Source organism: Sinohyriopsis cumingii, chromosome 5, assembly GCF_028554795.1.
Source record: "Sinohyriopsis cumingii isolate HCF-2022 chromosome 5, ASM2855479v2, whole genome shotgun sequence".
NCBI lineage: Eukaryota > Metazoa > Mollusca > Bivalvia > Unionida > Unionidae > Sinohyriopsis > Sinohyriopsis cumingii.
This window is the reverse complement of record NC_142965.1, coordinates 105,962,610-105,975,702: the sequence shown is the minus strand read 5'-3', so window position 1 is coordinate 105,975,702 and position 13,093 is coordinate 105,962,610. Positions and strand designations below refer to the sequence as shown.

The window sequence follows — 13,093 nt, the reverse complement described above, 5'->3', positions numbered from 1 at the left end:
TTGCGTAATCTAGTCTCCAGATCACAAAGCATTTCCACCTTATGGGTCTTATGATTGGCTATAGAAATATTGTTCAATCTATTTGTTGTTTTCTTTTTGTTGCTTCTGTCTGGTTATGTTATATTACGCCGTACAGCACAATGCCACGAACGGGGTGAGATATTCATTAGAGATGAAAATCCTCTTTTCTTGAAATCTTGCATTGTTTTCGAAAATACCATTTTCTTGTCTGCGATGTTCCAATGTAGTGCATTTCCCACAAGAAAAAATTCCGGAACTTATCAGTATCCAAATTACTTTACATGGTACTCTGATATTGCCGAAAGCTGGTTTTGTCTGCAATATTGTGACTTTAAAATCATGGAATTATTTTGGCCGAATAAGGTGTATGCTGTAAAGACGTTAGAAAAGAAAGACATTTTACAGCCTATACCATGCCCACGGCCAACTTGTACACGTTTACACGGCTGCTTTTAATATGGAATTAAGCATAGAGCCATGTGGTAGACCAGTCTACAGTCAAATATGATCCGCCCTTGTAGTATACCAGTCTACAGTCAAATATGATCCCCATCAACTACATTAAGCTTTGTGTGCTTAGTCTGTAAATGTATGACGTGTCATTGACACTGTAAATGTATGGCGTGTCATGACACTGATGTGATTTTTCCGTAAATGGCGTGTCATGACACTGTAAATGTATGGCGTGTCATTGATACTGATGTGCTTATTCCGTAAATGTATAGCGTGTCATTGAAACCGATGTGCTTATTCCGTAAATGGCGTGTCATTGACACTGATGTGCTTATTCTGTAAATGTATGGCGTGTCATTGACACTGATGTGCTTATTCCGTAAATGTATGGCGTGTGATCATTGACACTGATGTGCTTATTCCGTAAATATATGGCGTGTCATTGACACGGATGTGCTTATTCCATCAATGGATTGTTATGGACACTGATGTGCTTATTCTGTAAATGTATGGCGTGTCATTGACACGGATGTGCTTATTTTGTAAATGTATGGCGTGTCATTGACACTGATTATATTTAGAGACATAAATTCATGTTTCAAGTTCGAATGAACGTAGGTTAACAGAACATTTTAGTGGTACTTTATTCCTAAACATAGTTCTAATCACATGGTCAAGAAAAGAAGGGAGGATATCGACTTGGTTAACCGACATCATCTGGTGAGCAGGGTATACCAGTCATATAATCTAAAGACTCGTCACACTGTGTGTGTGTGTGTGTGTGTGTGTGTGTGATTTGGATTTTTAACTTAGCCACTAGTACCATTTTTTTTTATATGACTCGGCCACGACCTCCCGCATCCGAGGAGGACGCTCTAACCACTAGACCACCGGAGCGGTCCTCATCACTCTTCGCATGTAATGATATATTAAAAAGTTATATTGCACTATTGTAAAATATATTGCATTTTATTATGATAAATGGTAAGAATAAAATCATTAAGGAAAGTTAAGGGTTAATATTACAGTTATTAAAAAAGAACTACCAGACAAATATTAGTTGACCTCGGCATTTAGTGCAACACAGTACACTTGTTGCTGCAACTACATATCCATGATGCAAATAGATGGTTATTCTAAAATGGATCATATTGTGATTACAATTTTTCATGGACAAATGAGCTACCAGTAATGAGCGATTCAATAAAACATAATTCAAACACTGGAAGACGTCAGATTTTATCCACGTGAAAAGTATTCTCTAATGATATGCTAATTAATTTAAAGCTAAAAATTGTGTCCAGTTTTTAGCATACATTCTAGGACAACATCAACGTTATGTGGCGCTGAATTCAATACTAAGTTAAATCTCTCTCTCTCACCCTCTTTGTTATATATATATATATATATATATATATATATATATATATATATATATATATATATATATATATATATATATATATATATTAGCAATATTTACCTTTCAGAATGATTTTGAAAGGTATTCGTGTCGACGTCAGCTGTTAACAACTCTTATTATTAAAATCGAGTGAATAATAAACAAATTTCCAGCTAAAAATATTCCTTTTGAGGCTAACTACTTTGCGGTCATCATCGTCACAAATTCGTAATAATTCACCTGGCCATCTCCATCTATGTCAGCTTCTCGAATCATTTCATCCACTTCCTTGTCTGTTATCATTTCTCCCAAATTTGCTAATACCTGTCGCAGATCAGCAGCACTGATAAATCCGTTTCCATCTCTGTCGAAAACACAGAATGCTTTCCTGATTCCTTCCTCAATGTCATTGTCTTCCAATTTTCTGGCCATCATTGTGAGGAACTCTGGGAAATCGATAGCGCCATTACCATCAGCATCAACGTCAGCGATCATGTTTTGCAACTCTACTTCAGTTGGATTCTGGCCCAACGCTCTCATTACAGTTTCTAGTTCCTCGGCCGTAATCATGCCATTTCCATCTTTGTCAAAAAGATCGAATACAGCTTGAAATTCTGCAATCTCCTCTTCCGTCAGTTGGTCTGCCATTTTGTTTTGAAATAAACAGAGTTTAACACGACGACATTCGAATCTGATGGCCAGATAATGATGCTGTTTCTTCGAAGTATTAATGCCCCTTTTGATGACAATATATGAGTAATTCCATGGATACTTGCACCTACACAAATTTATTCGGAAGTAATTATATTTGTTCAAATAGAAAATAGCCACATGACGATGGGTCAGAAAGTATTTGGCAAACTGTGCTTAGAAGAGTGCGGCAAGACGCACGTGGAAATGAAGTAATTGGCGTGCATATTTTCGCCCCATATCGTACATGTAAATATCACCGTGATGACGGAGCTTCTTGTGGCAGTAACAATTATCACCATTTTTGTGTCCCAAAACGTATACGCACATAAAGATATAACATTTCATGTGTTCCCACATTTGTAGACGCAATATGTCAAAGATAACATTGGCAAGATCGGCATAGCAAGTATTTTAAATGTGCATATGGTTATATATCCCAAAATGAAATTTAAAAAAATCCAAACAAAGATTTATTAATTCACTGGAAGCTTAGAGTTAGTTTATCGGCAGATTGAAGCTTAGAGTTAGTTTATCGGCAGATTCGTGCTTTAGTCTACAATACTAACACGGCGCAAGTCATGTTTAGCGTTACTTATATCCTTTGTATTCCTAACATATTAGACGAAGAGTTTGCTTAATTAGATTTTATTCTAAATCTCATTCTTCAGCTTGCAATTTAGCTGCACGTTCATCGATGGTTTTTTTTTACATTGTTTTCCGAACTCAAAAGTTAGCATTTTTTAGTGATAAAATCGATCATACAAGGTAATGTTATCGAAACATTGTTAATGTTAGGCTGGTAACTATAATATATTCACAGAGCGATCATATATTCATCAATGAATGGCCATAACAAAGGTCAAAATTCAAAATTGATCGAACAGAGATCATCATCCATCCAGTTTAATTGTGTGTCTTGCCTTAACACAAAATCGTAATTTTTCCACATATAATTGATTCCACTTTTGATTTAACCAATCTGCTTGTTTCGGTGCTTTTTTCCTTTTGATTGATGGATCATTCTTTTATTTTCCGACAGAATTCCAGGCCAGTTAATTGTTTAAACCCTTATAAAGATCGGGTAACATATTGGTTTGTCCCAAGGCAAGGCAACACTGTAGCCCGTTTGTTCTACAATATTAATCCAATAATTAATTATGGTCGTTTAAATGATTCAAACTACCAATGCGACATTAATGAAAACATTGTCATAGCACTATTTCATATCATTATTTCTGAGATTTCTTTATTGTATTCTAGAAGCAAGTTTTGTGCAGTGGTTCATGTGACTAGAAAAACAAAGATATGTGCTTCACTAAAATTTAAAATCTACAACGCAAATGCCGTGACGACATGGTGCAAACAAGTTAAAAATGAATGCGAGCGGTGCACCAACAATTAAGTTCGGGGTTTTAATACTGTCACCACATATGAATGACTTTTACGTTTTCAAGGCAGAAAATGTAATAATTGTTGACATTTGATAAGTGAAATTCGATAATGTGAAAACCAGCGGTTACCAAACACCAGATCGTGACCCAGATCAAAGTCTCTATGACGTTCTGAAGGGTTGCTAAGATTTTTTTTTTGAGGGTGGCAATACTTAGGAACTTGTAGAAATATAGTCGTGAGGTTTACAAAAACTATTTTTAGGGTCGTGGCCAAGAACGGATAGGAATCACTGGCATTAACTAACAACAGTAAATTATGGAAAAACCACTTGAATTACTTGTAATATAGGTACAGCATCGTACACATGGTCAAGTAGTCGATACATTTATCCATATTTACAATTGGTGCAAATTATAGGAAAACAGAGGAAAATTGAATATACGTTATGATTTATCAAGCACAGTGAATCAATTTATCACATTTTCTTCTAATGATTCCTACTCATATTCTTTTAACAACCATGAAGTCCTCTTTTGAAAACTAAGAATACCAACGATCGATAAAATATGATGAGGAATTCATGGAGTAGTATGATCCAGGTCTCCCAAGACTTATAGTACATAAATACAAATCTAAAATTGTATGTCCCAACTTTTATCAGAGATGATGCATTGATTGGTTTTGAAAATAAGTGACGGTGTCTAAATCTTACCGCCATTACTGTAACTGTATGAATCCGTTTGATACTTTTGAAGCTATGATTATTGAGGTGCCGATCTCTAACCTTGATCAGGAAGCATTTTCAAGGCAAATTTTCAACTTTTGTTATATTTGGATCATCTTGGTGACTGTGGAGCAAAAAACGTGTAAAAAAGTGAAAGCTGATACCCTTTAGTAGAAGAATAAAGTATTCATTTGTAAACCCGTCTACCTGACAAGGAAAAAGACGAACGCTAGATATCTATATATTGTTTAATTATTTACAAGAATGAAGAATACACCGTAACCGATCGAGATCGTGAACACTTCATCCATTTTCATAGTTTACGTTTTGTCTCATAACATAATCTTTACCTGAATTTAACTTGATATTTAGTGATTTTCTTATTTTTATGCAAACGTGCATGTTATGTTTGCTTGTTTGAGTTAAAGTAAATTTATTCTCACCATGTCCAAAGGATTTGTTGTTGTTGTTGTTGTAGGGTTTAATGCCATGTTTCAGCACAATATAGGCTATACATGGAGGTCAGTATAACTGGTACATTAAGAACATTGGAAAACCCCGGGAAGAACCCCCGACCCACGACAAACTGATGGCAAGCTTTCTCACATACCCACGTTAGTCGAGCATGAGACTTGAACCCAAGCAGACAGAGGTGAGATGGCAGTGATCCGAATGGTGAGCACTTTAGACCACTCGACCACTCAGGGCCCCCATGTCCAAAGGAAGCAGAGTTATTAAATCCCCAGAAACAAAACATAACTGGTAATGCTAGCAGATATATTCAACCCTAAAGTCAGATGACAAGATATGTCTAGACAGATGAGGGCTAAAGTGAAGGGGCAGTTGGAAAAGGGATAGTCATCCACTATATACAGACGAGTCTCCAGATATCTCGAGATTATCGTACCACTGGATTACGACAGGACTGACCGACAGAATGAAGAAGACATTACGCAACTTTCCCTCACTTTTATCTAAGTCTAGCTCAAGTCATTACATTAACAGATCACCACCCCCACCCCGAGATACGATCATCTCATGTGGCGATGGATGACCAATAATACAGCAGGTTTGGATACAATGAGAGCTATAGCTGCTGACCTGCACACAAGTGGCTCACGACACAGTGTCGCTTTTCACTGGACTGAAGCAGCAGCGAAACTAGGCAGGCCCCGGGGGTGACTAGACAGCACATTTTAGGAATATGTCTTTCTCCTCTTTATCATTAATGAAACTAATAACATAATTGCTAAAGCAAGAGTGACATTTGGCCGACTATGCGCAAATATGTTTAAGCTCGGAGGCCTCTGTCTACAAACAAAACTGCAGGTCTGCACCGCCACTGTATTGTGTACCCTGTTGTATGCGTTCGAAACGTGGACTGTGTACATACGTCATGCCAGGAGTTTAACCATTTTATTTGGGCTGCCTGGAGAAGACGATGGGACGAATATGGCATGAGAGGTTCTAAGACATAGGTTCTCACATAAGCATGCATTCCAAGCATGCACTCTCGTCTGATAAAATGACAGCTGAGTGGGGAAGGCTATGTCATCACGATGTCATAAGAGATCCAAACAACGTATATCTTCTTCAGTGGGCTGAAATGGACCATCTCAGGGTGGTCAGAAGAATGTCATCAAACATCTTAAAAAGCATCCATAAAATGCTTCAACATTGTTTCTGAGACTTAGGAACAGCCACTCACGTACTCGCAAAAAAAAAAAAAAAAACTAGTTACGGGCATCATCGAACTCGTAGACCGAACAACATCATGCCAGTCTGCTAACAAAGTCAGCGCCGAAGCAAGGTCGCGTTTAGCACGCGGCAATATACAACAAAGAAAGGAAGCATACACACCACTCCAAATAAACAATATCCTCTACAACAAGAGCAAATTAATTCAACATCGGGATGCAAGTTCTCAAGTAAAAATCTTCTCATGTAATACCTGACGAAAACCTTAATAAAAAAATTAACAAGTAATCAAATGTTGTGAAAGAGTTCTGATGTATAATGTCCACAGCTAACATCATGCTACTCTGATCAATCAATAGAAGTTCGTTAAAGGTTAGCCTGTGGAATTGTTTAGGTCAAATGTAATTGCACGACAGCTACATTGAACTATGCTTCATAGTTACGGTAAAAATAGCAGCGATAACTTGCAATACGGTCAAATACAATTCATATTAAATCCAAACTTGTTAAAATAAAACGAGCATGCATAAACAGGTACATAGTGCTTTGAGGTGGTCAACAAGTACTGCACAACCCATGTCAGCGCTGCATTTCACTTCCGGTACATTATTGTATACAATGATATATACAGTGATACAAATTCATTTACTGGTTCAAGGGAGACAATTTAGATATTGATAGCACAACAATTAATCAGTCTTTAAAGCGATAACCATTAAAGAAGATAACTTTTTGATATGCACAAATATAGCATATTAAATAGTACATTTGTATGATAATTGTCTGCAGTGGATTGGAAGAGTGGAATATTTTCAACACGTACTACAGTGGCTTTGCATTGCCTACCTCCCCCCACCCCACAAACCCTGTGTGATGCAGACCACGCAGCATGACGTTTCACTCAAGTTACATGGACTGATGCAAAGTTTATTTTAACAAAGATGATAAGTATTATTCCGTGAGAGAAACGTTTGGGAATTTCTTTAAGAGTTACGCCGAAATGAATAATAAAGGACAGCCCATGGGCTGCTTTATACGTGTGTTTTTCATGATTCCGTTTTGCTTTGACACTCGGTAACCATAACAATCGGGTATCGTGTCTGTTGAATATATCTAATAGTATAATTCACTATCAATTGAAGACATTGAAAAGTATGATTTAACTGCATTGGTTTTGTCTTAATATGAGTCTAAGGTTATTTTAAAATGCATCTTCCATTGGTCAATGGGATAAGCGACATGTAAAAATGTATGTTGTTTTACACTTTGGCAAGTCACATGCGACATGTAAAAATGTATGTTGTTTTACTCTTTGGCAAGTCACATGCGACATGTAAAAATGTATGTTGTTTTACTCTTTGGCAAGTCACACGCGACATGTAAAAAATGTATGTTGTTTTACTCTTTGGCAAGTCACATGCGACATGTAACAATGTATGTTGTTTTACGCTTTGGCAAGTCACATGCAACAATTAAAAATGTATGCTGTTTTACACTTTGTTTTCTGCATGTACAACATATCACTCCTTTTCTTAAATCTTCATTCACTGTCCAATGAAGAAATGCAAATTAAAATCGGCTCCGAATCGCAAGGCACTACTGGACGGCGGTGACCTTTTAATTACACCGCTACTAAGATATATGACAGAGTCATGGTTATTATGAATCCAGCTAAAAAGATTCTGGTGCAGAAATCTAAGGAAAAGATCACGTTCATATGTCATGAGAGTAATCAAGCGCACCACTGAATCTATCTTCATCCACCTCACATCATAGGAAATTTTGTTTTTAAATCTTAAGATTATTTATAGATAGAGGGGTACGCAATATGTAAATATGTAAATTGGTGACACTGAGGGATACATAATATATCACCATGTAAATAATTGACAAAGAGTTATTTGTATCGAAACCGCTCCGGTGGCCTAGTGGTTAGAGCGTCCGCCTCAAATGCGGGAGGTCGTGGGTTCGATCCCCGGCCGAGTCATACCAAAGACTTACAAAAATGGTACTAACAGCTGCTTCGCTTAGCGCTCAGCATTAAGATGTTAGTGTTAGGACTGGTCGGCCCGGTGTCAGGATAATGCGACTGGGTGGGACATCATGCTACATGTCTGCGGCATGATGCTCCATGCTAGACATCACTATAAACTGCCACATTGCAGATATCGTAGCGATATGACTGGAAAATTGTTAAAGCTACGTTAAAATTCCAAATCACATCACATTTGTATCGCGTTAATTTATTTCCAGCTCAACAATGGAAGGTGCATTACTCTTTGAACATAAGCAAGTGAATATCCCACGCTTATATACACAGATGAAGCAGTCCATCGGTTAATCAATCTACGATTCAATCACCCAATAAAGTAATGGTGTCGTTATCACAGAAATTGATGTTATGACCCACCACAAGAAGATATCAATAAGTAATTAGCACTTCTCAAGTCTATTAATATTAGAAGTTTCCTGACAATATCATGATTGATATGTATACGAACAGTACAATGTATTTACTTGAACTGAGTGCCTCACTCACTCAGTGGCATGGAAACTACATGTCTCAAAAAATTAAAACATATAGATTGATAGATTTATGGATTTACGGATAATTGGATGGATGGAAATACGTCTTAGCAACATAAATACTGAGAATAGGCTACGTAGAAAGGTTATGGACACAAACTAAATTTTAACATAGGAAATCGTATATAGTCGAATATTTATAGCCTCAAATGGTCGAAATATGTAAAAAGCCAACGGGGTTTTATCATGCGGAAAGTTCATGGAGAGTAAGGGCAATTATTTATGGGACAAACAATATTTTATACTTATGGATATGGGAAAAATTGTTTTGGGAAAATGTATTGTGCAGAAGGGAATTTAACATTGGAAAATGCATGGATGTCTACAAAATTTGAACATGGACGTCTTCGAACATCCCAGTCATCTGTTATATATTACCTACTTTCTGGAATTAACATTAGGTATTAGGTTTATATTCATATAGGCTTAAAAGGATGCAATATTTGAAAACATTATTGGGCCAAACGTACTGTTTAACATATCAACTTTTGATTAATATGAAACCAATATTTGTTATTTTTATCCAGCAGCAACTTTTTCTTACTATCCATAATCTACCTTCTGATGTTTATTTTGTGACTACTATCCAACACCCACTTGTTTATTAGTATAACATATCCACTTTATGATTTCTATCCAACACCAATTTTCGTTGCTATTCACCACCCACTGTTCTTTAATCACTATCCAAATCCTACATTTGATTACTATCGAACACACACTTTTGTATACATATGCAATGCCCATATGTTGTTACATTTTAGCACCAACATTTGGAGAACTCTATACACCCACACCGACAATCCAATGATCCACCATGGACCAACTCATTCGATGGAATCGAGCGTGAAATTGGCATTCAGTGCTGAAAATAAATGTGACGCCAACCCAATAGCAGTGTCCTTTGATCTAGAAAACGATTACTATGTTATACGGTCAAAATAATTTATTGAGAAGCTAAACCATTGCGAGTTAAAAGGCCGCATACAGGCAGAATGTTTGAAAGAATAACTTTGATCGGCTCACTCACAGAATGTGAAACGTTACATAGAGTCACGATTGCGAAATAGATTCATTCTCGCGCTTTCAGTCATTATATAAGCAATTGTATTCATGTACATGAGAAAGTAAGAAATCTCACCATAAGATGCCAGGGGCGCGAAAGGAAGGATGAGCTGTAGTCTATTTTGTGTTTTCCTTTATTCGCATTTTGCAAATCCTACTTGCCAAGGTTCAAACACAGTTCATTTAGAAATGTTTACAGCCTGCAGGCACTTTTCTTCTTCTTCTCTCTGTCCATGTTAGGTCTCTCAGCCTGTCCATTTTACTTCCATGGACTCTAGTGTTGCCTCGATCTCACTCAGACAGAACGACCAATCAAGAGAAAGGGCAGAGAGGGGGACAAACAATGAGCACAATTGATAATTCAAACACCACGACAACATGGATCAACTGTAAATAACCTTCAGTGTGCGCATTGTCTTCTTTTTGTTCATCATTTTGCTCCTGTTATTGATTCTTGTCCTGATTCACCGTCAGACCATCTTTTCATCTGGAAGATTTCTGTCTTTTCTTTTCACATAGAATTATATTACTTCAGTGGACTCGAATGGTGTGAGTACGTTAATGGCTGCAAGATATTTATAATCGTATAAACTTAATATCAAAGAAAACCCATTTCCAGCATTTGCACAACATCGGCTCTTTCCTATTGCACGAATAGCCCATGGATATGGTGCCCATATTTATTTACTATCGATTTAGGTTCTTATCTTAGTGCCTGTAATCTGTCAATGTCTATTTAGATGTGTAAATATTCAGAATTCACATGGAAATCAATACTTAACATAATTATCAACTACTTTTATCTATCATTCTAAACGAAAGCGTAACGTCACTAGTCTTATCGTATCATGCAGATGCTAAGGCGACCAACATTTAAATGCTAAACTTGTACCAAACATTGTTTGTTCCGACAGGAAATTTCTTTCAATCAAATTGCAATATGTGAGATATAATTATATATATATATATATATATATATATATATATATATATATATATATATATATATATATATATATATATATATATATATATATATATATATATCTATATCTATATATATCTATATATATATCTATATCTATATATATATATATATATATATATATATATGTATATATATATATATATATATATATATATATATATATATATATATATATATATATATATATATATATATACATATATATATACATATATATATATATATATATTGTATGTTTCGACATGCATTTTTTAGTTGCATATTATTCTGATTTCGCCTACTTCATATATACTAGCGAAGGGAATCGGCTTCTATTTGACTAAAACATTGTTTATAAGTTATTTCCTTAAATTCTAAAGTTGAATACTCCCCCCCCCCCGAAAAAAAAGAGAAAAAGAACCATTCAATTTGCAGACGTTTTCATTTGTGTACCGTTCAAAAATAATGTGTTTTAGGAATGTCATTCAGGGAACAAGGCTGATCTACATTGGAAGCACTAATGTGATGGATATTCAGACTCTAGGGTCAATGTTCATTCATGGCATCCCAACTTTGCTGAGTACAATTTTTATGTCAATTTCCAACCTCTTCTTTCCTGTCCACTGTACCGTCATTCCTAAATATAGACTTGTAAAGAATTTTCTTCGCGACTTTAAGTGGAATGCATTAGCAATGCCGGGCACAAGAAGCTTTGATGTGATCCGTTAAATCCAGACATTACAATTTATTACTTTAATTGTGTCATATAGTCGAAGGCGAGAGTATATCAATGAACGGTACACCAATGAAAAAAGTCTGCAAATTTGCTGGTTCTTTTTGTCTTGTTTATTTATTATTATTATTATTATTATTATTATTATTATTATTAGTTTGGGAGGGGAGTTATTCATATGTTAACTATAGGAAACAGACTATATGTTAACTCTAGGAAACAGACTATATGTTAACTCTAGGAAACAGACTATACGTTAACTCTAGGAAACAGACTATATGTTAACTCTAGGAAACAGACTATATGTTAACTCTAGGAAAAAGACTATATGTTAACTCTAGGAAAAAGAACGAGCATTTCCTCCAAGACTTAAAGTTTGTGCACCTGATGAACATTTCGTCTGCAAAAAAAAGGGGGGGGGGGGGGCTTTTGCGCTCTCATCCACACCACATTGCCGCCACTGATTAATAACTGATTAAAATCACGGCTTTATCGCCATATCATTGTAGAGGCAAGTTACATTCGCCACAGACATTGTCTATGAACGGATCACGAAATCTTTTCAATTTTGTAACATATTGCTACCCAGTGTGCAAATCAAACTTGCTTTGACGTGAATAAACGACGTATTAAAGTATCTGGGATTAACGATGATGATCATCCTAAATTTTACGGTACTTCATATTAGTGTTTCACTTTCCAATAAATCAAAAAGTTGCGATCCAGCACTTTTTAAAATTATGTAGTACTATAACGCGCGCGGCATTTTTTGAAAGAGAGACAGACGGACATACAGACAGAGATACCCAGCCAGAGACACAGACAGACAGAACCATGTCTCCTCCAAGATAAAATATATCTCTACGAAACTATAAATTGTGCGTTCTTTATATTATATTATATTATATTATATTATATTATATTATATTATATTATATTATATATATATATATATATATATATATATATATATATATATATATATATATATATATATATATATATATATACACATACACACCCACATGCATGCATACATACATACATACATACATACATACATACATACATACATACATACACACAACCATACAACCATACATACATACGTCTCTTCTCCACGTGAAAATATGCATCATTGTATCTATAAAGTGGGAGTTGTTTAGTTCTTAAACGATCCATATTTTAAAGGATAACAGACGTAATATACTTCTAAAAATAAATATTATATTCACATGAAGTTGTTATGGGCTTGTTCACTTTCAAGTAGACGTATTTATCAACAATATGGCACGTTTTAATGGTCATTAAAAACGGACGGAGTACTTCATTGATCGACTGACCTTATTTGGTCGTTTT

General features: G+C 35.5%; 1 pseudogene; it reads right to left on the bottom strand.

Moving 5' to 3' along the window:
- Positions 1-1,992: 1,992 nt before the first annotated feature.
- LOC149799930 (calmodulin pseudogene) lies at positions 1,993-2,576 on the bottom strand (annotated as a pseudogene).
- Between the last annotated feature and the right edge of the window lie 10,517 nt (positions 2,577-13,093).